A 25,293-nucleotide genomic window follows, 5' to 3' on the forward strand; every position below is an offset into this window, starting at 1 on the left:
GTGCTGCGTCCTCCATAATATCTGTGAAACAAAGGGAGAAAAGTTTACGGCAGGCCAGGGATTGGAGGCAGATCACCTGGCAGCCACTTTTGAGCAACCAGACACCAGGGCAATAAGAAGAGCACATCGAGGCGTGCTTTGTCTCCGTGAGGCTTTGAGAACTAGTTTCATCAATGACCCACAGTAATGTGACACTTATGTGTGTTGTTCCTTACCTAGCTGTCCCCTTCATTGCATATACTCCCCTGTAAACTACACCCCACTAACCACTGTGTGCTGAATGAATAAAGAGCCTTTTCTCCTCAATCCGTTAATTTTTATTACGTTCACAACCACAACCAGGGAACGCTCAGGAAAGTGTGATTGTGTGACCCAGAATTCACCAAACAGGAGTGGATTACTTATCAAATTGTTTGCAGTTTAAGAGCTAGTATTTAAAACTTCCCCCATTTCCCTTAGGTGACCATATGCGATATCACTCTCCTGCATGATTTTGGCATAGATGTTAATGTTTCTTCTGCTGGTTCAGAGCTCTGCTTGCACAGACTCTTCTCCCCACACACCAATAAGATCCACTACCTCCTGTGTGCTCCATGATGGGGCACGTTTGCGGTCTTGAGCATCCATAGTCAGCTGTGCTGATGAGCTCTCTATGTTGATCAAAGAGGAAGTTCCTGGGGCTTTAACGGGGGAAGGGGGAGGCTGTTTCCTGTGTACCTGGCTGAAGTGCAGTGGAGTTGAAAGTGCTCTCCAGAGCAGTCACAGTGGAGCACTGTGGGACACCTCCTGGAAGCCAATTCATTCGAATTACATAGCGCAGTGTCTACACTATCCCCATGTCAACGCGTGGCTTCGACTGAAGCGCTATGCCTTTCACGGTGGAGGAGTACAGAAGTTGACTTTACAAGTCCTTTAGGTTGGCAGAAGGGACTTAGTTGTATAGACACATACATTATTAACTCGAGCTAATGCGGCATTTGTCACTCTAACTTTGTAGTGTAGACCAGGCCTTTGACTTTAGAAATGCTGTTGATACTGTCTCACATGACCTTATGAGCAAACTAGGGAAATATAGCCTAGATGAACCTACAATAAGGTGAGTGCACAACTGGCTGGAAAACCATACTCAAAGAGTAGTTATCAATGGTTCACAGTCAAGATGAAAGGACATATTGAGAAGGGTCCACAGGGATCTGTCCTGGGTCCTGATCTGTTCAATATCTTATTAAATTTGATTTGGATAAGGAATACACTTATGAAATTTGCAGACAGTACTAAGCTGGGTGGGTTGCAAGCACATTGGAGAACAGGATTAGAATTCAAAATGATCTCAACAAACTGAAGAAATGGTCTGAAATAAACAGGATGAAATTCAATAAGGACAAATGCAAAATACTCCAGTTAGGATAGAATAATCAATTGCAGAAACACAAAATGAGAAATGATGGACTAGGAAGGAGTGCTGCAGAAAAGGATCTGGGGGTTAGAGTGGATTACATGCTAAATATGAGTCAACAGTGTAACACTGTTGCAAAAAAAGAGGACATTATTCTGGGATGCATTATCAGGAGTGTTGTAAGCAAGACCAGAGGTGAAAGTAAGCCAGTACTGTCCGGTACGGCGTATCGACAAGAGCTGGTACGCCGTGCTGGACTGGACCAGCTTTCCTGCCAGTGATTTAAAGGGCACAAGGCTCCAGCTGCTGTGGGGAGCCCTGGGCTCTTTAAATCACCGCCAGAGCTCCAGCAGCCAGGCTTGGGTGGGGATTTAAAGGGCCTGGAGCTCTACGGTGGCCAGAGCCCCAGGCCCTTTAATTTGCCCCTGAGTCCCGGGGCTCCCCGCCGCCTCTGTAGCTGGTATCTCGGGGGTGATTTAAAGGCCCAGGGGCTCCCAGTCACAGCCGGAGCCCCAGGGCCTTTAAATCTTGAAAGGCCCCACCTCTTCCAGTTGAGGCCCCGCCTCTTCCGGTTGAGGCCCCGCCCCTGCTCAGGACTCCCGCATACCAGTAAATCCTTTAAGTTACTTTCACCCCTGAGCAAGACACAAGTAGTAATTTTTCCACTCTACTCAGCACGGACAAGGTCCCAACTAGAGTATTGTGTCCAGTTCTGGGAAAGACAAATTGGAGAAGATCCAGAGATGAGCAACAATAATAATTACAGGTCTAAAAAAACATGACCTCTGAGGAAGGATTGAAAAAATTGGGTTTGTTAAGTTTGGAGAAGAGAAGAGACTGAGAAGGGACATGATAACAGACTTCAAGTGTGTAAAAGATTGTTATCAAGAGAGGTGTGATAAATTGTTCTCCTTATCCACTGAGGACAGGACAAGAAGCAATGGGCTCAAACTGCAGCAAGGAAGATTTAGGTTGGACATTAGGAAAAACTTTCTAACTGTCAGTGTAGTTAAGCGCTAGAACAAATTACTAGGGAGGTTGTGGAATCTCCATCACTGGAGGTTATTAACAATGCCTGTCAGGGATAATACTTAATCCTGTCTCAGTGCAGGGGTCTGGACTAGCTGACCTTTCGAGGTCCCTTCCTGTCTTACATTTCTGATTATAATGGAGGTGAAGATGAAAAAGGGAGGGCAAAAGGTTAACCAAGCTAATAACCAGACAGCAGCTCCAATTACGTTCACTGCTGTTTGACACATCCCCTGGGCCAACCATCCAGGCTGAACGGTGTATTAGTGATATGATGGGTTAATATCCACTAACCACTGGTTGGGAGAAACAGACCAATCCTTGTGGGCAGGCTAGCACATAAATCAGGAGCAGCGGACTGTAGCACATTAAAGCAGCAGAGGTAATTACAGCACTTCCAAATGCAGCATTCTGGGACCTGATTATTCAGGAGTTTGTTTCTTGTTCCTTGCTAATGTGGACAGGATTTTTAATTTCAAGAGATCAGGTGCAGGTAGTTTGTAGCAGAGGAAATCTCTGGGAAAGACTCCTTGAGTGGCCACCCCTGCAAGGTTTGACAGAGAAGTTATGGCTGCATAATTGATGCAAGCATCTACTGTGCATATAAAAGATGCAGTATAAGCCAGTGGATCGGGCACTGGACTGGGACTCGGGACACCTGGAGTTCTGTTCCTGGTTGCCAATGACCCGGTGTGTGACCCTGGGCATGTCACTTTCCCCCTCAATTTCCTGACTCTTTCCCTTAATCTGAAGGAGATGGCAAGGCTTATGATGCTCCGTAGGCATGACTGCCTAACCTGCATTTTGCCCACTAATCTCTCTCCTCTAGGACTGTTTCTAGTATTCCAGATACCTGAGTAGCTGCAGAGAGCCATTTATATTATTTTTTATATATACACATGCACACATAAAATTCGAACCATTAATTTGGATAGCAGTCTGGAACATGCCAATAGTTTTAAAGATGTCCAGGAACCTGATTCATTCTAAATTGTATCTTGTTTGTATTCTGGGACTTAATTTGATGGTGAAACATCCTAAAATGTTCATATTAAGGCTGCCCCCATAATGAGCTACACTGATTGACATCTTGCTTTGTGTTGAGTTCCGCTTGATATGCACACGACACATACAAAGCAGATGCTGAAATCCGTATGCATCAGTTTCAACAAAAGCATTCACATCTAAGAGGTAGAATGTGCATCCACTCTCAAATTAGATGCAAACTCCTTTATAGTCCTTCTGTATTCATAGAGCCATTATGTGCATCACTTATAAAACTGGGACAGTGAAATTGTGTCCTAAGAGCTCAAAGCAAAAGATACAGGAGTCCAGTATGTCATTTAATTAGTCCAGAGAATCAGCACAAAAACAGGCAGAGGAAACAGCCAATTAGTCAGGCCAGTATTAATCACAGAGAACAAGAATTCATTAATCTAATTGCAACCAGACTAATTTCAAAGTATATAATTATAATTATATACCAAGGAAGTAGAGAATCTACTGTGTCACATGTTATGATATCCACACAAATATAGACATTCAGCAGTTTTGCTTTTACTGTGTCAGTGGGAGCAGGAAAGATGTATCTGAGGAAATGACAGCTGATCTGCTTGGCAACCCATAATGTGGCCTGATGTTCCTGCTGAAAAGAGTCAGAGTTGTTAGCACGGAGAGATGTATGAATCTCTCTATGAAGCAACTTCCTAAACTATTAACTTTACAGAAAGAAGGCGGGACTGTTGGGATGGAGGCTGGCTATTTTCTATGGGGGATCTTTTCCACCAGGTGTTGTGTCAGCAGTATGTACTATCTTATCTTGCTCAGAAATCTATCCCATTACTTTCTCCTATTGCAATGCTGGAGGGTAGGCTGGCTTTCCACTCTTTACTTAATGGTAGAGCAGTGAAATATTTCACAAGCTTACCCACTGGGCAAATCCAATATATCTGCACCGGTTTATAAAGTGGGATCAATACAAAGGCTTCATTAAGTACTAAGGAATTTCCGTTAATTTATTTCACATTCATCTTTCCATTTGTGCGCCTGCCGAACTCTTGCCAATTCCTACCCTCTGCTTTGTTATTATTCAGCACTGATCTTTCTGTCTCATACACAGAAAATAATTTGGAAAGGAGAGTCAGATTATGATTATACCTTTGATTGCTTTCGGCTCCTGCCACATGATATGCCAGCAAACAAACAGATACCAGATTGGGAGGAGGGGTGAAGAGAGAAAAGGGTTCCTTAAGAGTTGTCAAACAAAATAATATTTACCAGTAGGATATTAAATTTAGAGCTGGGAAAAAGGAGCCATCCTGGCCCAGATCTTGGTCTTTAAAACTTTTGTTGATCAGGGTCACAGTATTTAGCTCTTTTAATCTTTTCCTCCTAACTTAGTCCCTCCAGAAGTAATAGATGGAAAAGTAGTTTCTCCTTCTTCTTCAGTGAACTCCCTCTATCCAGTTAATATCTTTCTGTTACACTATGCCAAGAACTGAAGTGCATCTGGGAGCTACTTTAATACTGCTCTCAGTGGAGAGGACAACATTGTCAACTTTCTGTTAATGACAGGTTTCAGAGTAACAGCCGTGTTAGTCTGTATTTGCAAAAAGAAAAGGAGTACTTGTGGCACCTTAGAGACTAACCAATTTATTAGAGCATAAGCTTTCGTGAGCTACAGCTCACTTCATCAGATGCATATCGTGGAAACTGCAGCAGACTTTATATATACACAGAGAATATGAAACAATACCTGGATTACTTGGATTTAAACTTGAAGAGTGGTCAGTTTGGATGAGCTATTACCAGCAGGAGAGTGAGTTTGTGTGTGTATGGGGGTGGGGGGGGATGTGAGAAAACCTGGATTTGTGCAGGAAATAGCCCAACTTGATTGTCATGCACATTGTGTAAAGAGTTGTCACTTTGGATGGGCTATCACCAGCAGGAGAGTGAATTTGTGTTGGGGGGTGGAAGGTGAGAAAACCTGGATTTGTGCTGGAAATGGCCCACCTGATGATCACTTTAGATAAGCTATTACCAGCAGGACAGTGGGGTGGGAGGAGGTATTGTTTCATATTCTCTGTGTATATATAAAGTCTGCTGCAGTTTCCACGATATGCATCCGATGAAGTGAGCTGTAGCTCACGAAAGCTTATGCTCTAATAAATTGGTTAGTCTCTAAGGTGCCACAAGTACTCCTTTTCTTTCTGTTAATGTACAATTAAAATTCAGTTAAATGTACCACAAATGATGGTACAAGTTGCTCATGCTGTCTGCAGTTGTCCATTGATTGGCATCTCTACGGTGCTCATCACCATCGTGACTGCTCAGAAACCAAATAGTGTTGTTAAAGTGGCATCACTTGCAGTGATGTAGCATTCATTATGTGGCATATGTTAGCCGTGTAGCTGGAAGGAGAAGCTGTCAATCTCTTTTCTGTGTCCTGGCACCTTTTAAATGCAGAACAGTTTCCGTGCCTGTCTGCAATGGAAGCAGCTATGAGGCAACTGCCATTTTGTGTTACAATTCACATGCAGAATGTTACAGCACAAGTCACTGCGATTGCTCTCTCTCACAGGATAAAGTTTCCATTCCGCTGAGTCAGCTTGATGCCATGGGGAGCAAAATGGACTTAAAGCATCCAGAGATGGTCAGCAGAGAGTTTCCCCTGTGCAGGGAGGGCTCTGGACTAGTGATGGCTGGTGGAAGTAGCTCCTCTGCCTCTTACACCTGCCCCACCCCCAGCCCAAGGAGGGCAAAGGGACCTGTCAGGACATTGCTTTGCAGGGGCAGAGTAAGGCAGCGAGGGGGTGGATATGTGTTGTGCTACGCCTGATGCTCCATTGGTGTACATCAGACTTTCCTTTCAGCACTAGCTTTCAGCAGGGCAAGAGGTAGTGCAGGATCAGGGAACCACAATGAGCTCCCTGATGACCCCCATTTCACAGGATGGAGCTCTCACACATTTGAGCATTGGCCCTGAAGACTCTAGAGCTGATTCTTCTGTGCTTGCACCTCATGCCTGTGCAAAGAGAGTGGAAATGGGTATAAAATTGCCACTGTTGGTACAGTATTCTCCTGCTATAGAAAGCTGTTGCACGGTAATGAAGGACCCTGATGTACTGAGATGCAAATTTGTACACAAACAGAGCCTCTTAGGCAAGGTGTAATTGACAGCCCTAATCCTCAATCTACCAGAGAAAACTCATTTTAATATTTTCCCAGGAAATAGAGTCACTAGCAATTTTAAATCCAGAACACTTTTGGGGGGGCTTTTCATTCCATCTAAGTTATACGTACTGTAAAAAAAAAATATGATTGGCATCGTACATTATTTTAAAAATACATCTCAATATTTAATAGCATTTTGCACATTTTTTCCAAGACCTCCTCTATTCCCATTCATGTGTAATGGGCTCTGCTGCTAAAATACTTCTTCTAGAGAAGTCTGTCCTCAGAAACCTGCCTTCTGACCGTAAAGAATTAATGTGGCCAGCACCTTTTTGTACAGATGACAGCTGAGTTATTAATAAGCTATGTGCTTTGTTGATGGGATTTACCTGGGAGACCATAGACAGAGCTACATGCCAGGAGGAGGAAGGAGCTCACTGATATGGTGAGGGAAGCTAAATGGAGATAATTATATCACTGAAGATAAGAGAACAGTTAACTTCTGCACTCACAGATCTTCATTCTTCCACTCTCCTGGCTTTTGAAAACTGAATTAATTGGGCTGTCATGTCATCAACACTGAAGAGGGAAAATAATGTCACTGAGAATGAGACTTTCTATCTAAAGGCTGTTTCGGTGACTTATGTGTAATGAGTTGATGGGTCTCAGTCCAGTTCCAAGTAGACAGTTCTCTGTGTCACACACTCCCTCCCCACCAATCACAACACGTATATCAGTGTAGCCATTCTTAGGAGAATGCAAGATTTACTTCTCTCCTTTATCACCAGAGATCATCCTTCCAGGGCAGGAGTGGGGCATCCATAGGTAATATTTGCATTACAACTGCCATGCTATCTGAATTCCAGTAATAGATAACACTGATCTTCTAGGTTTTCAGTCAGCACTATCATTCCTTTAAACGAACAAGCCAAGATAGTGAAGTCATGGAGCATTGCCAAAGCCTGATGCCTGTGAAGTCTGGGAGCTGCTGGAATTTCCTGGCAGCTGGAGTGGGGATTTGATTAATTTGCTGCAGATTTTCCAGATTCACGTGAGTCTGAGATTCTGACAGACCATGTAGCTGGCAGCCTTCCTTTTGCTGCTGCATCTAGAGCAAGGTTTATGCCCTAGCCAAAAGTGCCCAAATTGCTGCCAATCCCATTTTAGTGGATAACCTTAATTAAAAGAGGAAAGTGGAAAATACTTGTGAAAAATCTCTCTCTCTCTCTGTCACCTGAGGAGCCCACGGACACTTACCACGAGAAGAAACTCACTAGGGCCAGACCACTCAGCAAGAACCTGCTTTTACTTACACCTAAATTGTTCATTAACATAATTCTACTGGATGAAAACCAATAGACAGAACTAAAACTAAACCAAAACCATCATAAAAAATACACTACAGTGAGCAGCAGGATTGGTTAGATATAAAATAATTGTATATCCGATCCGTAACGTCTATAAATATACGAAGATCTCCACTGAAGCAATAAGATGGCCTAAAAAGAGAATTGTTATTACCATTAGCTATACTAAAACAGCACCAAGGAAGTGCAATTGCAAAGTGCTCTGTATAGACAGGCAACAAATTGTAATATTTTATCAGCTCTGTTTCAGTTAAAGCTTCAACCTAAAGACTGTTTATTATGTGCATTATGGTAGCATCTAGAGGCTCAGTACTATACTGAGAAACAGCCTTTTCTCTGAAGAGACAAGACAGACAAAGGGTAGGAGCTGAAACAGACACACAAAGAGGGAAAGTGACTGGCCCGAAGTCTCACAGCAGGTCAGTAGCAAAGCTAGGACTAGAACACAGGTCTTCTGACTCCTAGCCTGGTGTCCGCTTCACCACTCTGCTCTCTGAAACCCTTTGCTGCTGATTAGCTTTTCTACAGGACTGATCTAAGAGCTGAAAACCAAAGATGCACTTTGAAGATGTTTCAACAGTTCAGGGCTAAGGTGTCAAAACCTCCAGAGAAGGTCATTAAAGAAACTGCGGACTTGAGACAATAACACAGAACAGGTGTCAACACTGTACTGTCCTTTGATGCCCTTCATCCCTTCATGAGTTCTGCTCTAATGGAAAATTAAGGTCTATCCATTGGCAGATTATGAGAATGAGGTTCTATAAACAGGTAAGTTTTAGACTGAAAGAGACTTGGTAATGTGTGCTAAGGCTGCACTGGATCTCCTGACAGGAGCAATAGCCCAGCACATTATACTCTTCTAACAGCATCCCTAGGGTGGTGTGTCAGGCACAAAGCTGAAGGCCCAGCTCTTAAAGACAAGAAGAGCAGCATCTGAGCTCAGAACACATGCTGAGATAGCAAGACCAGTTTAAGGCTGGGTGAATCTGCTGCAGCCCAGCAGCAAAGCAGTTGGGTATGACAATTCTTGTCATTAGTTTGTGAGATTATTCCTGATTCACAGTGAATAGCACAAGTCTGCTGAGTCAGGTATAATATCTGTCTGTCTCAGTTCCTTGGAGAAATGAGGCCTAAACAGACTGAGTGAAATCAGTGCTGATAAAGATCTGCTAGGTCACTGGGTGTTATACTTTTCCAATTACAGACTCCTTCTTAATTGAACTAATACTGATCTATACAATATGATTGGAAAGGTGCCTCTCCATGGTTCTGGGTTAAGAGTGCAATCAAGAGTATCTACAAATTCAGCAGCAAAACCTTGCCCCTTTAAACCAGCATAATCCTCCGAAGAGAGACCAAATCCACTACACTCCCCCAAATGTTCATAAAAACAGAGAGGCTTCACAGCATGCTAGCTACAAAGGGGAACAGATTCAAGCTACTTCAGACCAAGGTGGTGGGGATCATTAATTCCAGACCTGGTGGTGGTGGTGAAGGGGATGTCTATAGAGAACATCCTACTGTCTCTTAGACCATGGTTGTGCCAGCTTCATCATCTCTGCAGATTGTAACTGTGGCTGGATGAGACAGGGAGAGAGGCACATCTCAGGTAGGGAGATACCAGAGTCAAAGCCAACACACTTGAGACTTTACCCAGAAACCAGCCGACAGCCAGGGGAAATCACAGAGCATTGATGCAACACACTCACAACAGAATACCCCACTTTAACAAGTGGGCTATTGCATTTTGCACTGGCTTCAGCTTCCAAGTGCATTCAAACTCTAGTCCCATGTCAACTGCACCGCACTTGTCAAAGCTAGCAGTGACAAATCTTGGATTGCTGGCAATGTCCTCGCATCCCTGAGGAACAGTCACATGCTTCTGGCTAGATGTAGATGGACAAAAGCTATCTTGGCCACTCCTGCTATTTGATCTTCCAGCAGCTGCCGTGGATTTAACCAGGCCACCAGGGAACACATGACCTCCACCAGAAGGGCAGATATAACTTTGCCATTTGCTTTCCATGAACTTGTGTTCATTGAAACTGACCACATGACATGGAAAGGGAACACAGAGGGGATCGAAGTGTGGCTGATGGGAATACATTTTAAAATGTCACTGAATATGGAACAAAGCTCTCCGTGATTCTACGTGCTCTACAGGGACAGCTCTTATTGGATAAAGAAATAGTGAGTGTCCTCCCAGTCCTGAAAAGGTACTCAAACATCTGTGAGCTTGTTTGGCTTTTCATTGCTCTTTAACTGCAAACATGTGCAGTGTTGCTAACCTGAAAAATTCAAAGTCAAGCTCCCCTCTCCCCCTCCCAAAATCATGAGATTGGCTTAAAAAGATCAGGAGACTTAAAAAAAAAAATCATTTTGGATTCCTAGTTACCTTCTGGTTTTTGATCCTTTATGGTTCACATTTTCAGACTTCTCTCCCCAGCCACGGGGACTAGAAATGTATTTTTTTTTTTTGTCAATGAAAGCTGAGATGTTCACATAAGCACAAAGAAAAGGAGTACTTGTGGCACCTTAGAGACTAACCAATTTATTTGAGCAAAAGCTTTCGTGAGCTACAGCTCACTTCATTGGATGCACATCATTCCAGCAGCTGGGGCTTTAAGAAAAACACTAAATATCATGAGATTCATGTTACCATTGTGAGAGTTGGCAGCATTATGGGTAGCTTTAAGAGTCTTATTCTGGACACTTTTTTTTAAAAGACTGATCTTCTAACTATTTCCAATGGGGAAAAGTTTTAATGTCAGATTGAGTGCTCAGGCAGCTGCACTGAGAATAGGATCAATTTGCATTTCACGAACAGAACAGTCCCTGTCACTGCAGTTCTTTTGAACTAAGATTTCTATTTGAACTTTGATGTTTGAGTGTTGTGTAACTGAAAGCTAGGTCTGGGCTCTGGCCAGTGGCGATGCATAATGTGTATATCCTTTTGACCTTCTGAGTCAATGAGAAGAAGATAAATAATAACACACAGGTCATGACACAATTTTTGGTAGTGAACCTGGTCAGTTTTTTCAAAAAAAGGAGGCTAAAGTTAGATGCTAATCACATATTTAGGTGCCTAAATAAGTAGCTTAATTGTCAAAAGCTTAGCACTCAGCAGCTCCCATTGACTAGAGTAGGAGTTCTTTGTGCTGAGACTTTTTGAAAACCAGGCCACTCTCTAGGTGCCTAGATAAGGATTGAGGAGTCTAACCCTAGGCACCCAGTTTTTAAAATCGTGGCCCTGATCAGCTGTCACAGCACCAGAGTACACCAGGGACCTAAAATCTGCTGATCTGAGATTATAAACTACTGTGCAGTGTGGCCATGGGCTATTTTACAAGACCCTTTGATGAATTATGAACGATTAATGAAATCTTGATTGAACTGAGTCAATTAGACATTGCTTTGCAGCACAGCAACAAAGCAGTCAATCTTATTTGCAGAGAGAGAGAAAGAGACTAAACAGATTGGAGTAAGATCAAGGTTGTTCTCTTCATTGGTCCTGAACTGAAGAGAAAATATACATGCAAATATATAATGCCCCCCCCACACTTATTCATATGCTGTTACAGTCTAAACCTTTGGTATTAATGCCTCATTTTACACATAAATCACAGGCAGAATATGCCCTATCACTCAAGGGAGAACAATTTCTCAGGGAAGATAGAAAGCAGCTCTGTAGATTTGTTTTCCCACAGAGATTCTGAAAAGATAATTTAATTCAAATTCAAGGGAAAATTACACTTGAAAACACAACTAAACTTCCCACAAGGGAGTCGGGGAAATGCAGGTAAATTCTAGAGGAGAATTGAAAACCAAGGTACTGGAGGAGAATATCCACCATCACCCAGTTCCCTTCACTTGTGTTCCAGTCACGTCTTAGCCACAATAATATGGCCCGATGAAAGGTTATATTTAACTGGAAGATGATCAGCATCTATAATGTCAGTTTATCCTTTGAAGTGATCCAGAAACTGAAATGACCAAGTTCAAAAGCTGAAAGTTTCTCTTGCATTAGCTTAAAATACATTGCAGCTATTAATTCAATAAACCAGGGACATGGCAAATTGCAGTAAGGACCAAATCCTTTGTCATGGCACAGCAGCTTGAGGACTGAAGAAAGCATGGCAAATGAGGGGTTCATTTGTGGTTTTCCTTTAATAGGGAAGCGTCTCCTTGCTTGACCCATTGTACACATAGTATATTCAGCACTGCAGACTGTGTAGCTGTAGGATGAGTAGGTGAGCAGGCAGGAGTTGTAGCCCGAAATGCCCATGCTCTAAAGAACAAATCTTGAAGGAGTCTACTGGGCAGGGTTCAGAGGTAGCAACAGTGCTTTGGAACATTAGCGCAGAAAGAGCGCAAAGCACTAATTGGGGTGAGGGATTTGTCCTATGGACCTCACCCAGCGTCGTGTCAGAATGTGGAGTACCCAGCTGCCCTGGTGGCAAAGGGGGAAAGTGTGGCTCTCGTGCCTATCAGAACCCATAGTCCTCATGTTTGTTAATGGCTATTGCATGCATTCAGTATGGTCTACTGCGGGTGACCCTAAGGAGCTCAGAAGAGCAACCAAGGTTTGAAAATTTAGCATCTGTCTAAGAAACTAATGGTCCCCATTGTCATAGTGTCTGAGCAGCTAACAATTAATATATTTATCCTCACAGCATCCCCGAGGTAAGGAAGTACTATTGGTCCCATTTCACAGATGGGAACTGAGGCACAGAGGGGGAAGGTCACTGACTCATGCTCAGACAGGAAGTCTGTGGTGGAGCAGGGACTTGAATCCAGGCCTTCTCAGTCCTAAGCTAGTTCTGTAACCACTGTAAGAACAGCCTCTCTTGTAAGATTCTTGGTACTTTCTACTTCTGGATGGAGAAAAAATACCAGAGGAAGACCCTTTTGCCTAAGGTATTGCTGCATTTCCAAGTCCTGATCCTGGCTGGATTCTGGAAGGGCAGAGCCCACCATGAAAATAAAAAATAACCAAACCCAAGAGTGAGTCAAAACTTTTTCAAAATTTCTAAAAAGTTTGAGGTGAACGCTCCATGGTGGATTCTATTTTAGTTTAACTCCTTTGAACATCCCTAACTGAAAGGACTGTTTCTTTACATCCACTTGTGGCATTGCACTCTATATGATTTTATGAAAATATGCTAATGAGTGTGAATATAATGTATAATGTGCTGGCAAGTGGGTAATGAAATCTTACAGTAACATGTGATCATGTCAGCTGAACTGGAATCCATCTTTAACTTGGTGCTTTTCCATTTAGAAGGAGGGGTGGGAACCCAGAGAGAGACAAAGGATTCCCACTTTGTGCAAAAGGTATATATAGAACAAAGGGGGCTGCAGTCATGAGAAATCCTCTAGCTACCACCTGAGCTGGAACAAGGGCTGTACCAGAGGAAAGAATTGTGCCCAGACTAGGAAGGCGTCCAGTCTGTGATAGAAGCTTATTGAAACATCTCTGAGGGTGAGATTTTATCTGTATTCAGTTTTCTTACTCTATTAGGCTTAGACTTGCGTGTTTTATTTTATTTTGCTTGGTAATTCACTTTGTTCTGTCTGTTATTACTTGGAACCACTTAAACCCTACTTTTTGTATTTAATAAAATCACTTTTTACTTATTAATTAACCCAGAGTATGTATTAATACCTGGGGGGGGGGGAATAGTTGTGCATCTCTCTCTATCAGTGTTATAGAGGACAAACAATTTATGGGTTTATCCTGTATAAGCTTTATACAGGGTAAAACGGATTTATTTGGGGTTTGGACCCCATTGGGAATTGGGTATCTGAGTGCTGGAGACAGGAGCACTTCTTAATCTCTCAGGGTATGTCTACACTACGGAATAAGGTCGAATTTATAGAAGTCAGTTTTTTAGAAATCTGTTTTATATATTCGAGTGTGTGTGTTCCCACAGAAAATGCTCTAAGTGCATTAAGTGCATTAACTCAGCGGAGCGCTTCCACAGTACCGAGGCTAGAGTCGACTTCCGGAGCGTTGCACTGTGGGTAGCTATCCCGCAGTCTCCGCTGCCCATTGGAATTCTGGGTTGAGATCCCAATGCCTGATGGGGCTAAAACATTGTCGCGGGTGGTTCTGGGTACGTATCGTCAGGCCCCCGTTCCCTCCCTCCCTTCGTGAAAGCAAGGGCAGACAATCATTTTGCGCCTTTTTTCCTGAGTTACCTGTGCAGACGCCATACCACGGCAAGCATGGAGCCCGCTCAGGTAACCGTCACCCTATGTCTCCTGGGTGCTGGCAGACGCGGTACAGCATTGCTACACAGTAGCAGCAACCCCTTGCCTTGTGGTAGCAGACGGTACAGTACGACTGGTAGCCGTCATCGTCATGTCCGAGGTGCTCCTGGTCGCCTCTGTGAGGTCGATCAGGAGCGCCTGGGCAGACATGGGCGCAGGGACTAAATTTGGAGTGACTTGACCAGGTCATTCTCTTTAGTCCTGCAGTCAGTCCTATTGAACCGTCTTATGGTGAGCGGGCAGGCGATACGGACTGCTAGCAGTCCTATTGCACCATCTTCTGCCGAGCAGCCATGAGATGTGGATGGCATGCAGTCCTTCTGCACTGTCTGCTGCCAGCCAAAGATGTAAAAGATAGATGGAGTGGATCAAAACAAGAAATAGACCAGATTTGTTTTGTACTCATTTGCTTCCCCCCGCTCCCCTGTCTAGGGAACTCATTCTTCTAGGTCACACTGCAGTCACTCACAGAGAAGGTGCAGCGAGGTAAATCTAGCCATGTATCAATCAGAGGTCAGGCTAACCTTCTTGTTCCAATAAGAACGATAACTTAGGTGCACCATTTCTTATTGGAACCCTCCGTGAAGTCCTGCCTGAAATACTCCTTGATGTAAAGACACCCCCTTTGTTGATTTTAGCTCCCTGAAGCCAACCCTGTAAGCCGTGTCCTCAGTCGCCCCTCCCAGCGTCAGAGCAACGGCAAACAATCGGGCATCTGAGAGTGCTGTCCAGAGCAGTCACAATGGAGCACTCTCATGGGGCTAAAACATTGTCGCGGGTGGTTCTGGGTACGTATCGTCAGGCCCCCGTTCCCTCCCTCCCTCCCTCTGTGAAAGCAAGGGCAGACAATCATTTCGCGCCTTTTTTCCTGAGTAACCTGTGCAGACGCCATACCACGGCAAGCATGGAGCCCGCTCAGGTAACCGTCACCCTATGTCTCCTGGGTGCTGGCAGACACGGTACGGCATTGCTAAATAGTAGCAGCAACCCATTGCCTTCTGGCAGCAGACGGTGCAATACGACTGGTAGTCGTCCTCGTTGTGTCCGAGGTGCTCCTGGCCACGTCGACTGGGAGCGCCTGGGCAGACATGGGCGCAGGGACTAAATTTGGAGTGACTTGACCAGGTCATTCTCTTTAGTCCTGCAGTCAGTCCTATTGAACCGTCTTATGGTGAGCGGGCAGGCGATACGGACTGCTAGCAGTCGTACTGTACCATCTTCTGCCAGGCAGGCAAGAGATGAGGATTGCTAGTAGTCGTATTGTACCATCTTCTGCCAGGCAGGCAAGAGATGAGGATGGCTAGCAGTCGTACTGTACCATCTTCTGCCGAGCAGCCATGAGATGTGGATGGCATGCAGTCCTTCTGCACCGTCTGCTGCCAGCCAAAGATGTAAAAGATAGATGGTGTGGGTCAAAACAAGAAATAGACCAGATTTGTTTTGTACTCATTTGCCTCCTCCCCTGTCTAGGGGACTCATTCCTCTAGGTCACACTGCAATCACTCACAGAGAAGGTGCAGCGAGGTAAATCTAGCCATGTATCAATCAGAGGCCAGGCTAACCTCCTTGTTCCAATAAGAACGATAACTTAGGTGCACCATTTCTTATTGGAACCCTCCGTGAAGTCCTGCCTGAAATACTCCTTGATGTAAAGACACCCCCTTTGTTGATTTTAGCTCCCTGAAGCCAACCCTGTAAGCCGTGTCGTCAGTCGCCCCTCCCTCCGTCAGAGCAACGGCAGACAATCGTTCTGCACCTTTTTTCTGTGCGGACGCCATACCAAGGCAAGCATGGAGGCCGCTCAGCTCACTTTGGCAATTAGGAGCACATTAAACACCACACGCATTATCCAGCAGTATATGCGGCACCAGAACCTGGCAAAGCGATACCGGGCGAGGAGGCGATGTCAGCGCGGTCACGTGAGTGATCAGGACATGGACACAGATTTCTCTGAAAGCATGGGCCCTGCCAATGCATGCATCATGGTGCTAATGGGGCAGGTTCATGCTGTGGAACGCCGATTCTGGGCTCGGGAAACAAGCACAGACTGGTGGGACCGCATAGTGTTGCGGGTCTGGGACGATTCCCAGTGGCTGCGAAACTTTCGCATGCGTAAGGGCACTTTCATGGAACTTTGTGACTTGCTTTCCCCTGCCCTGAGGCGCATGAATACCAAGATGAGAGCAACCCTCACAGTTGAGAAGCGAGTGGCGATAGCCCTGTGGAAGCTTGCAATGCCAGACAGCTACCGGTCAGTTGGGAATCAATTTGGAGCGGGCAAATCTACTGTGGGGGCTGCTGTGATGCAAGTAGCCCACGCAATCAAAGATCTGCTGATATCAAGGGTAGTGACCCTGGGAAATGTGAAGGTCATAGTGGATGGCTTTGCTGCAATGGGATTCCCTAACTGTGGTGGGGCTATAGACGGAACCCATATCCCTATCTTGGCACCGGAGCACCAAGCCACCACGTACATAAACCGCAAGGGGTACTTTTCAATAGTGCTGCAAGCTCTAGTGGATCACAAGGGACGTTTCACCAACATCAACGTGGGATGGCCGGGAAAGGTGCATGATGCTCGCATCTTCAGGAACTCTGGTCTGTTTCAAAAGCTGCAGGAAGGGACTTTATTCCCAGACCAGAAAATAACTGTTGGGGATGTTGAAATGCCTATATGTATCCTTGGGGACCCAGCCTACCCCTTAATGCCATGGCTCATGAAGCCGTACAGCCTGGACAGTAGTCAGGAGCTGTTCAACTACAGGCTGAGCAAGTGCAGAATGGTGGTAGAATGTGCATTTGGATGTTTAAAGGCACGCTGGCGCAGTTTACTGACTTGCTTAGACCACAGCGAAACCAATATTCCCCACTGTTATTGCTGCTTGCTGTGTGCTCCACAATATCTGTGAGAGTAAGGGGGAGACGTTTATGGCGGGGTGGGAGGTTGAGGCAAATCGCCTGGCTGCTGGTTACGCGCAGCCAGACACCAGGGTGGTTAGAAGAGCACAGGAGGGCGCGGTACGCATCAGAGAAGCTTTGAAAACCAGTTTCATGACTGGCCAGGCTACGGTGTGAAAGTTCTGTTTGTTTCTCCTTGATGAAGCCCCCCACCCCTTGGTTCACTCTACTTCCCTGTAAGCTAACCACCCGCCCCTCCTCCCTTCAATCACCGCTTGCAGAGGCAATAAAGTCATTGTTGCTTCACATTCATGCATTCTTTATTCATTCATCACACAAATAGGGGGATGACTACCAAGGTAGCCCAGGAGGGGTGGTGGAGGAGGGAAGGAAAATGCCACACAGCACTTTAAGCACAGCACTTTAAAAGTTTACAACTTTAAAATTTATTGAATGACAGCCTTCTTTTTTTGGGGCAATCCTCTGTGGTGGAGTGGCTGGTTGGCCGGAGGTCCCCCCACCGTGTTCTTGGGCATCTGGGTGTGGAGGCTATGGAACTTGGGGAGGAGGGCAGTTGGTTACAGAGGGGCTGCAGTGGCAGTCTGTGCTCCAGCTGCCTTTGCTGCAGCTCAACCATACACTGGAGCATACTGGTTTGGTCCTGCAGCAGCCTCAGCATTGAATCCCGCCTCCTCTCATCACGCTGCTGCCACATTTGAGCTTCAGCCCTGTCTTCAGCCCGCCACTTACTCTCTTCAGCCCGCCACTTACTCTCTTCAGCCCGCCACCTCTCCTCCCGGTCATTTTGTGCTTTCCTGCACTCTGACATTATTTGCCTCCACGCATTCGTCTGTGCTCTGTCAGTGTGGGAGGACAGCATGAGCTCGGAGAACATTTCATCGCGAGTGCGTTTTTTTTTCTTTCTAAGCTTCACTAGTCTCTGAGAAGGAGAAGATCCTGTGATCACTGAAACACATGCAGCTGGTGGAGAAAAAAAAAAGGAACAGCGGTATTTAAAAAGACACATTTTATAAAACAGTGGCTACACTCTTTCAGGGTAAACCTTGCTGTTAACATTACATACATAGCACATGTGCTTTCGTTACAAGGTCGCATTTTGCCTCCTCCCACCGCGTGACTACCCCCTCAACCTTCCCCCCTCCCTGTGGCTAACAGCGGGGAACATTTCTGTTTTGCCACAGGCAAACAGCCCAGCAGGAATGGGCTCCTCTGAGTGTCCCCTGAAGAAAAGCACTCTATTTCAACCAGGTGATCATGAATTATATCTCACTCTCCTGAGGATAACACAGAGAGATAAAGAACGGATGTTGTTTGAATGCCAGCAAACATACACTGCAATGCTTTGTTCTACAATGATTCCCAAGTACGTGTTACTGGCCTGGAGTGGTAAAGTGTCCTACCATGAAGGACGCAATAAGGCTGCCCTCCCCAGAAACCTTTTGCAAAGGCTTTAGGACTACATCTAGGAGAACCGCAAATGCCAGGGCAAAGTAATCCTTTCACATGCTTGCTTTTAAACCCTGTATAGTATTTTAAAAGGTACACTCACCAGAGGTCCCTTCTCCGCCTGCTGGGTCCAGGAGGCAGCCTTGGGTGGGTTCGGGGGTACTGGCTCCAGGTCTAGGGTGAGAAACAGTTCCTGGCTGTCGGGAAAACCGGTTTCTCCGCTTGCTTGCTGTGAGCTATCTTCTTCGTCCCCAAAACCTGCTTCCGTATTGCCTCCATCTCCATTGAAGGAGTCAAACAACACGGCTGGGGTAGTGATGGCTGAACCCCCTAAAATAGCATGCAGCTCATCATAGAAGCGGCATGTTTGGGGCTCTGACCCAGAGCGGCTGTTTACCTCTCTGGTTTTCTGGTAGGCTTGCCTCAGCTCCTTCAGTTTCACGCGGCACTGCTTCGGGTCCCTGTTATGGCCTCTGTCCTTCATGCCCAGGGAGATTTTGACAAAGGTTTTGGCATTTCGAAAACTGGAACGGAGTTCTGATAGCACGGATTCCTCTCCCCAAACAGCGATCAGATCCCGTACCTCCCGTTCGGTCCATGCTGGAGCTCTTTTGCGATTCTGGGACTCCATCATGGTCACCTGTGCTGATGAGCTCTGCATGGTCACCTGCAGCTTGCCACGCTGGCCAAACAGGAAATGAGATTCAAAAGTTCGCGGTTCTTTTCCTGTCTACCTGGCCAGTGCATCTGAGTTGAGAGTGCTGTCCAGAGCGGTCATAATGGAGCACTCTGGGATAGCTCCCGGAGGCCAATACCATCGAATTGTGTCCACAGTACCCCAAATTCGAGCCGGCAACGTCGATTTAAGTGCTAATCCACTTGTCAGGGGTGGAGTAAGGAAATCGATTTTAAGAGCCCTTTAAGTCGAAATAAAGGGCTTCATTGTGTGGACGGGTGCAGGTTTACATCGATTTAACGCTGCTAAATTCGACCTAAAGTCCTAGTGTAGACCAGGGCTTAGTTAAGCCTGCAGCTTTTGGGGGATGTGGTTCAGACCTGCGTCTGTGTTTGTTGCAGGCTAGCGTGTCTGACACAACCAGGCAGGGCACTGAAGTCCTAAGCTGCCAGGGAAAACCAGCTCAAAGGTAGTCCCAGCACATCAGGTGGCAGTTCCCCAGGGGGTTTCTGTGATCCAAACAGTCACACCACTGTTCTTCCATCCTCTACTTGTCCTCAGTGAGCAGCAGTAACTATGTCAAAAGAGACAGAGTGGGAGCAGGGGGAAGAGAGGTGACCAAGATTCAGGATTGGTGAGAATTAATTAGTCTGGGGTTCGGTGACCTTCCCAATATGGGTTTACGTTTATGAACCTTCCCGCCCCCTTTTCTCCTGTACTTTAAATCCATGTGATTCAATTCACATTGGGCTAGAAAAAGGGCAGTCTGTGCTGTGTATTACAGACAAATGATCCTCCCAGACATTTGGCTAGCACAATTGCAAGCCTTATAAATGGTCTGTAGTCTGGGGCCAGCTCTCCCCTGCCCCTCTGCAAGGTGAGTGCAGAATGTTACCATCTGATCTGGTCATATTTTACACCCCTTCTACACAGTGTAAATGACGACACATGAGTTGCATGGCAATAGGGGAACCAGACCCTCTGCATTTTTTTTTTTTACCCCATTTAGAGGTTCTTTTCTCTCCTTCCCACAGCTCTTTTGTTCACGGTGCTGGAAATATTCTTGCTCTCTCTGCCTATTTTCAGTCTCTTCTAAGTGGCATGTGAATCCATCACATTTGGGTTCAAGTGGGCTTAAAGTTAAAGAAAGCAGCAGGGTTGCTCCCTCAGTCAGTAGGGTAGATAGATTTCAACAAGCACTGTAGTACAGCAGGTGTGGACTGGAAAGTGAACCGAGCAGAATTAGCCCCATCTGCTGGTGATAAATCTGCAAGTTTGCTGGAAGCTGTGAAAAGTCATTGATTTTTAAGATCCAGGGCATGATTCACCCCTGCTAGTGCATAGCATGCAAATGACACTACGCACACCGGCAAGGGCCTGCCCAACAGGATTTGATTCACTGAAGGGGAGGCCATGCAGTGTTAGCACCCTCCTTCCCCAGGTATTCAATTGCAAATTAAAGCTGTTTCTTGCAGTGGGAGGTCTATGGAAGCCTTATCACCCAGAGGTCATTAAGTGCACTTTGTGAGTGTCCCAGCTATGCTCTCTCCACAGCCACCACCACCCACTTTTGGGGCTGTTTGGCCTAGCTTCAGGATCCCATCCAGAGTAGGGATTGTGAGCACCTTGTACTGTAACCTGTGTGACACTGCACCCCATATTCTTCATAGTGATATTATTATATGATTATAGCATAATTAAGATGTATTTTATGCAAGATAAGTCATTGGAAGAGTTATGATTTGCTGTACATAATTATTCTATTCCTATGCATGTATCATTTTTGTATCTGAAGTTATTAATGTGACGTTACACTCCATATTCTTTATGGAAATATGCTTATGATATGGATATGACATAACTGAGATATACTTTATGCAAGATGGGTCTTGTAAGGTATCATTGGAAAGGTTATGATTTACTGAATGTGATTATCCAATATTTGTATTCATGTATCATTTCTGTATATAAAGTTAGGAACATGGACTATGTAATAATTACAGCTGGGTGTGAATTGGGAAGACACCCACCAGAAGACAGGCCATCAGATTTGATGGGCCATTAGGAAGGAACAACAAGACCATGAAGATACTAATCTCTCTCCCTCCTGGAAGGCATCTGGGGATACAACTGTGACACAACAAGGTCAGGTGGTCTTGTCACCTGATATTAAACATTGTCTTGGACTTGTAACTTTCCTCTAAAAGGGAAGTGGGGTCAAGTTTAGGAAACAAAGGATTCCCACCTTATGTAAATATTATTTAAAGGTGGGGAGGAAGGCAAACAGGACTCCTCTCCATGGCCAGTCTGCCCAAGAAGAAAGACTTCTAAAGACACCTGAAGGGAAGGCAAGGGGGGAGTCCAGACTGAGACAGGGGTCCAGTCTGAAAAGAAATATAACTGGAACTCTAAACTACAAAAACTTTGCAACCTGCCTAAAATAACATTTAGGGTAAGAAATTACATTTTGTAACCTGTTTATTAAGTATATTGAGCTTATCTTGCATATTTTGTTTTATTTTTCTCAGTAATCTGCTTTGTTCTGTCTGTTATCTCTTATAGTCACTTAAAATTCACATTTTGTACTTAATAAACTTATATAACCCTGTTTGTACAATTCATAATGGGGGAGGGGGTGAGAGGCTGTGCATACCTTCCTCCACATTGTGGGAGGACACAGATTTCATAATATACCTTTGGGTCTGCACTCCAAGAGAGGTGTACACCTGAGTGCTGGGGCAAGTCCCTTAAGCTGGGTCTTCCCAGAACTGATCTCAGTGTCTGTGTCGTTCTGCATTTGGGTGTGGCCCTGCCTGTGTATGTGCTGGAGGAGGCATAATAGCCTGGCTCAGCAAGACAGGTAAAAAGGGTGCCCAGGCTGGCATAACAGGTAGGCTCAGTGGTATCTCAGCATATCAGGTGGCATCCTAAGGGGGGCAACCTATCACAATAAATATTGATTATGTATCTGTATTTCAAATAGAATCATAGAATATCAGGGTTGGAAGGGACCTCAGGAGGTCATCTAGTCCAACCCCCTCCTCAAAGCAGGACTAATCCCCAATTTTTGCCCTAGATCCCTAAATGGCCCCCTCAAGGATTGAACCCACTAGACAAGATGCTTTCAGTCTAGATAGCTGGTTGGGAAGGGCCTATTAAGGGCAATGAGCCATTACGGAAAACAATAGGCCTTAGAAAAAGCTTATCTCCCACCTGATGAGCCTTCCTAAGAACACTCCAAACAGCCTGTAAGTAATGGCTGCTATGACCCCACAAGGACATGTGACCAGGCCACATGCTGCTGGACTCCATCTTGGAATGTCAGTATTTTTCCACAGACTGGTCTGGGAACCAAGCTTTGGAACAAAGGTTTCCCGCCATATGCAAAAGGTGTATAAGGCAGGGGGTGACATCATCTGGGGTTCTTCACTTCCCACACATGAAGACTCCTGGAAACACCTAAGGAACAAAGACTGAACTGGGGGATTATGCTGGACCCAGGCTAAAGGGATTTCTAGCCTGTGTAAAACACCTGGGATTGCAAGCTGTAAAGCAAGTGCAGCTTGCCCCTTAAGAATCTGCAGCCTGCTTGTATCATCTGTTAGGGTGAGACTGCTATTCACATCCAATCTATGTATTATATTAGGCTTCGTTTGCGATTTTTGTTTATTTGCTAGGTAATCTGCTTTGATCTATTTACTATCCCTTATAATCTATATTTTGTAACTAATAAATTTATTTTTGTTTTAATCTAAACCAGCGAGCTTTGACTGGAGTGCTTGGGGAAAATCTCTGCTTGGTTACCACAAGTGTGCATTGTTCTCTTCACATTGAGGGAGAGGCAGACCGGGTATTAAACCCATATACCGGACAGATCAATATTGCTCTGGGGTCCCAGGCTAGGAAGCTGGTGGTTAGAGAGCCTGCACGTAACTGCAGCTGGGTGTGTCCCTACCTGTATGAATGCAGGTGAAAGTGCAGGCTGGAGGGCTTTGTAGATTGTCACAGCAGTACAGTGTGAGAGGGAACACAGGCTGGTGTGTCAGGGGGCTCAGTGATACCCCAGTTCCAGGTGGCACCCCGGGGGGAACCCATCACAACTCATCTCCTACCAGATAATCAAACAATGGAGGCCCCATTCTGAGGTTACATTGAATGGCACCCCAGGTGTGTTCACAGTGCATCTTTCAACATTGTGCCAAAAATTCAGTCAGGCCCCTGCCTTGCCTCCACTTGTGCACATATAAAATTGTGTGGGTACTGTGACGGGGGCAGGACTCACCACCGCTGGCGTCCCCCGCTGGTTGCTCCAGGGAATTAGTGCTTCCAGGCCACGGATCGCCCTCTGCAGGCCAGTGTCCCGCTGCCACTGGCCCCTTGTCCCTCTGGGTCCCCGGTGCCTTTTTCCCTGGGGATCTGCCCCAGCAGGACCCCTGCTCTCGGTCTCTCCTCCCAGGGAGCCCCCAACCCTCTAGACCTACCTTGCTTCAGTGGCTACTGCCAGCCAACAGCTAGCTCCCGTTCACTGGGGCAGACTGCAGTGTACTGGCCACTCATCATCGGCAAGGGGATAGGACCTGCTGCCTTTGCCTATCCTCAGGCTGCCCCTCTGCAGCTCCTGTGCCTCTGTAGGCCTTCACCAAGGCCTGCAGCCTGGGAGTTTATCAGGCTGGAGCTCCCCAACTCCCTTTGCCTTTGCCCTTCCCCTGCACCGCTCTGCCACCCTGTTCCCAGGCAGCTAGTCCATCCCACTCCAGGGCTAGAGTGGGATTCCTCCAGCTGCTGGCCCTCAGCCCTCTTCTGGGCCCTGATTAAGATAGCCACACCTGTGGTCAGCTTCCCCCAGCTGTTCTTAATCCCTTTCCCTGCTGCAGGGCTGCTTTTAACCCCTTCAGGGCCTGAGCAGGGTAACCACCCTGCTACAGTACCCCTGCTTTGGGAGCACAAAGGCCTACACACACATATGTGCACACACACCGCTGCAAAACCCATTTGGATAAATGTTCAAATGTGTGCCTAAGTGCTTGCCCCAGCAACTCGTGGATGCGTGTATGCAAGTGTGCATTTGTGTAGGTGTGTATAGTGAGGCCACTGGCTGAAAATCAGGCCCTTGAAATGTCAACCCAGTCTAGACATTCAGTAACTTTTAAATGCATATGATGGATGCATTTTCATTTCCAACCCAGTTAGCGGTATACGTGGGTTTTACTTAAGCAAAAATGCAAAGGATTAGGGCTTGGAATTACTGGTACCCTTGAAGTCAGCTACAAATTTTTAGTGACAGATTTTTTATAAAACTAAAGCACTTACTATTGAGATTTCAGACTCTTAGCTTTCTCCCTTAAAAATTATTTGAGATGGGCAAAGGGGTTTGGCTGGGCACTGCGGAGCACTGGGGTGGGTGGAGAGGGCGTGGCTTGTGTTGCGTGACCAGGAATTTGGTTTTTTTTTTTTTTGCCCATGACACCATGGTGAAGACCACTTGGAAATAGCACTCCTGTGAGCGTCTCTTCTGGATGGGAAGGCATGGGGGTGCAGAGGGGCTTTGCCTGGGGCATGCAGTTCTTAGTGGGCATTTTGATTCTATCATATCTCTGCTAATGGAATTTATTGTCTGTAGCATCTAACATGTAGAGTCTAATCTTGTGAGGTGCCAAGTGTTCTGACCTCCCACCGAAGACATGGACAGGTGAAAGCGCTCAGCACCTCATAAATTCAGCTGCTACCAGGGAGGATGCACATTTAGCATTGTGGATGGACAGTTAAAAGCCAGACAGATCATCTCTGTATCCATCAGAAGCACTCATTTGTAACGGATGCTGGCATTTTCCTTCGGATGCCATCTCTAGCCTGAATTGTGTGTGACAGCCGAAGTTGTGTGTTCAATTCTAGATTCTAATATGAGCCAGAGCAAAGAAATAGCAGCTGTGAGTTCACCTTCCTCAGCTGTGATATTAATCAGCTGTGGGTGTGGTATTATTGTACCTAAGTGCTTGTTGTAATAGCGTTAAAAG

The sequence above is a fragment of the Lepidochelys kempii genome, chromosome 13 (assembly GCF_965140285.1).
Source record: "Lepidochelys kempii isolate rLepKem1 chromosome 13, rLepKem1.hap1, whole genome shotgun sequence".
Lineage (NCBI taxonomy): Eukaryota > Metazoa > Chordata > Testudines > Cheloniidae > Lepidochelys > Lepidochelys kempii.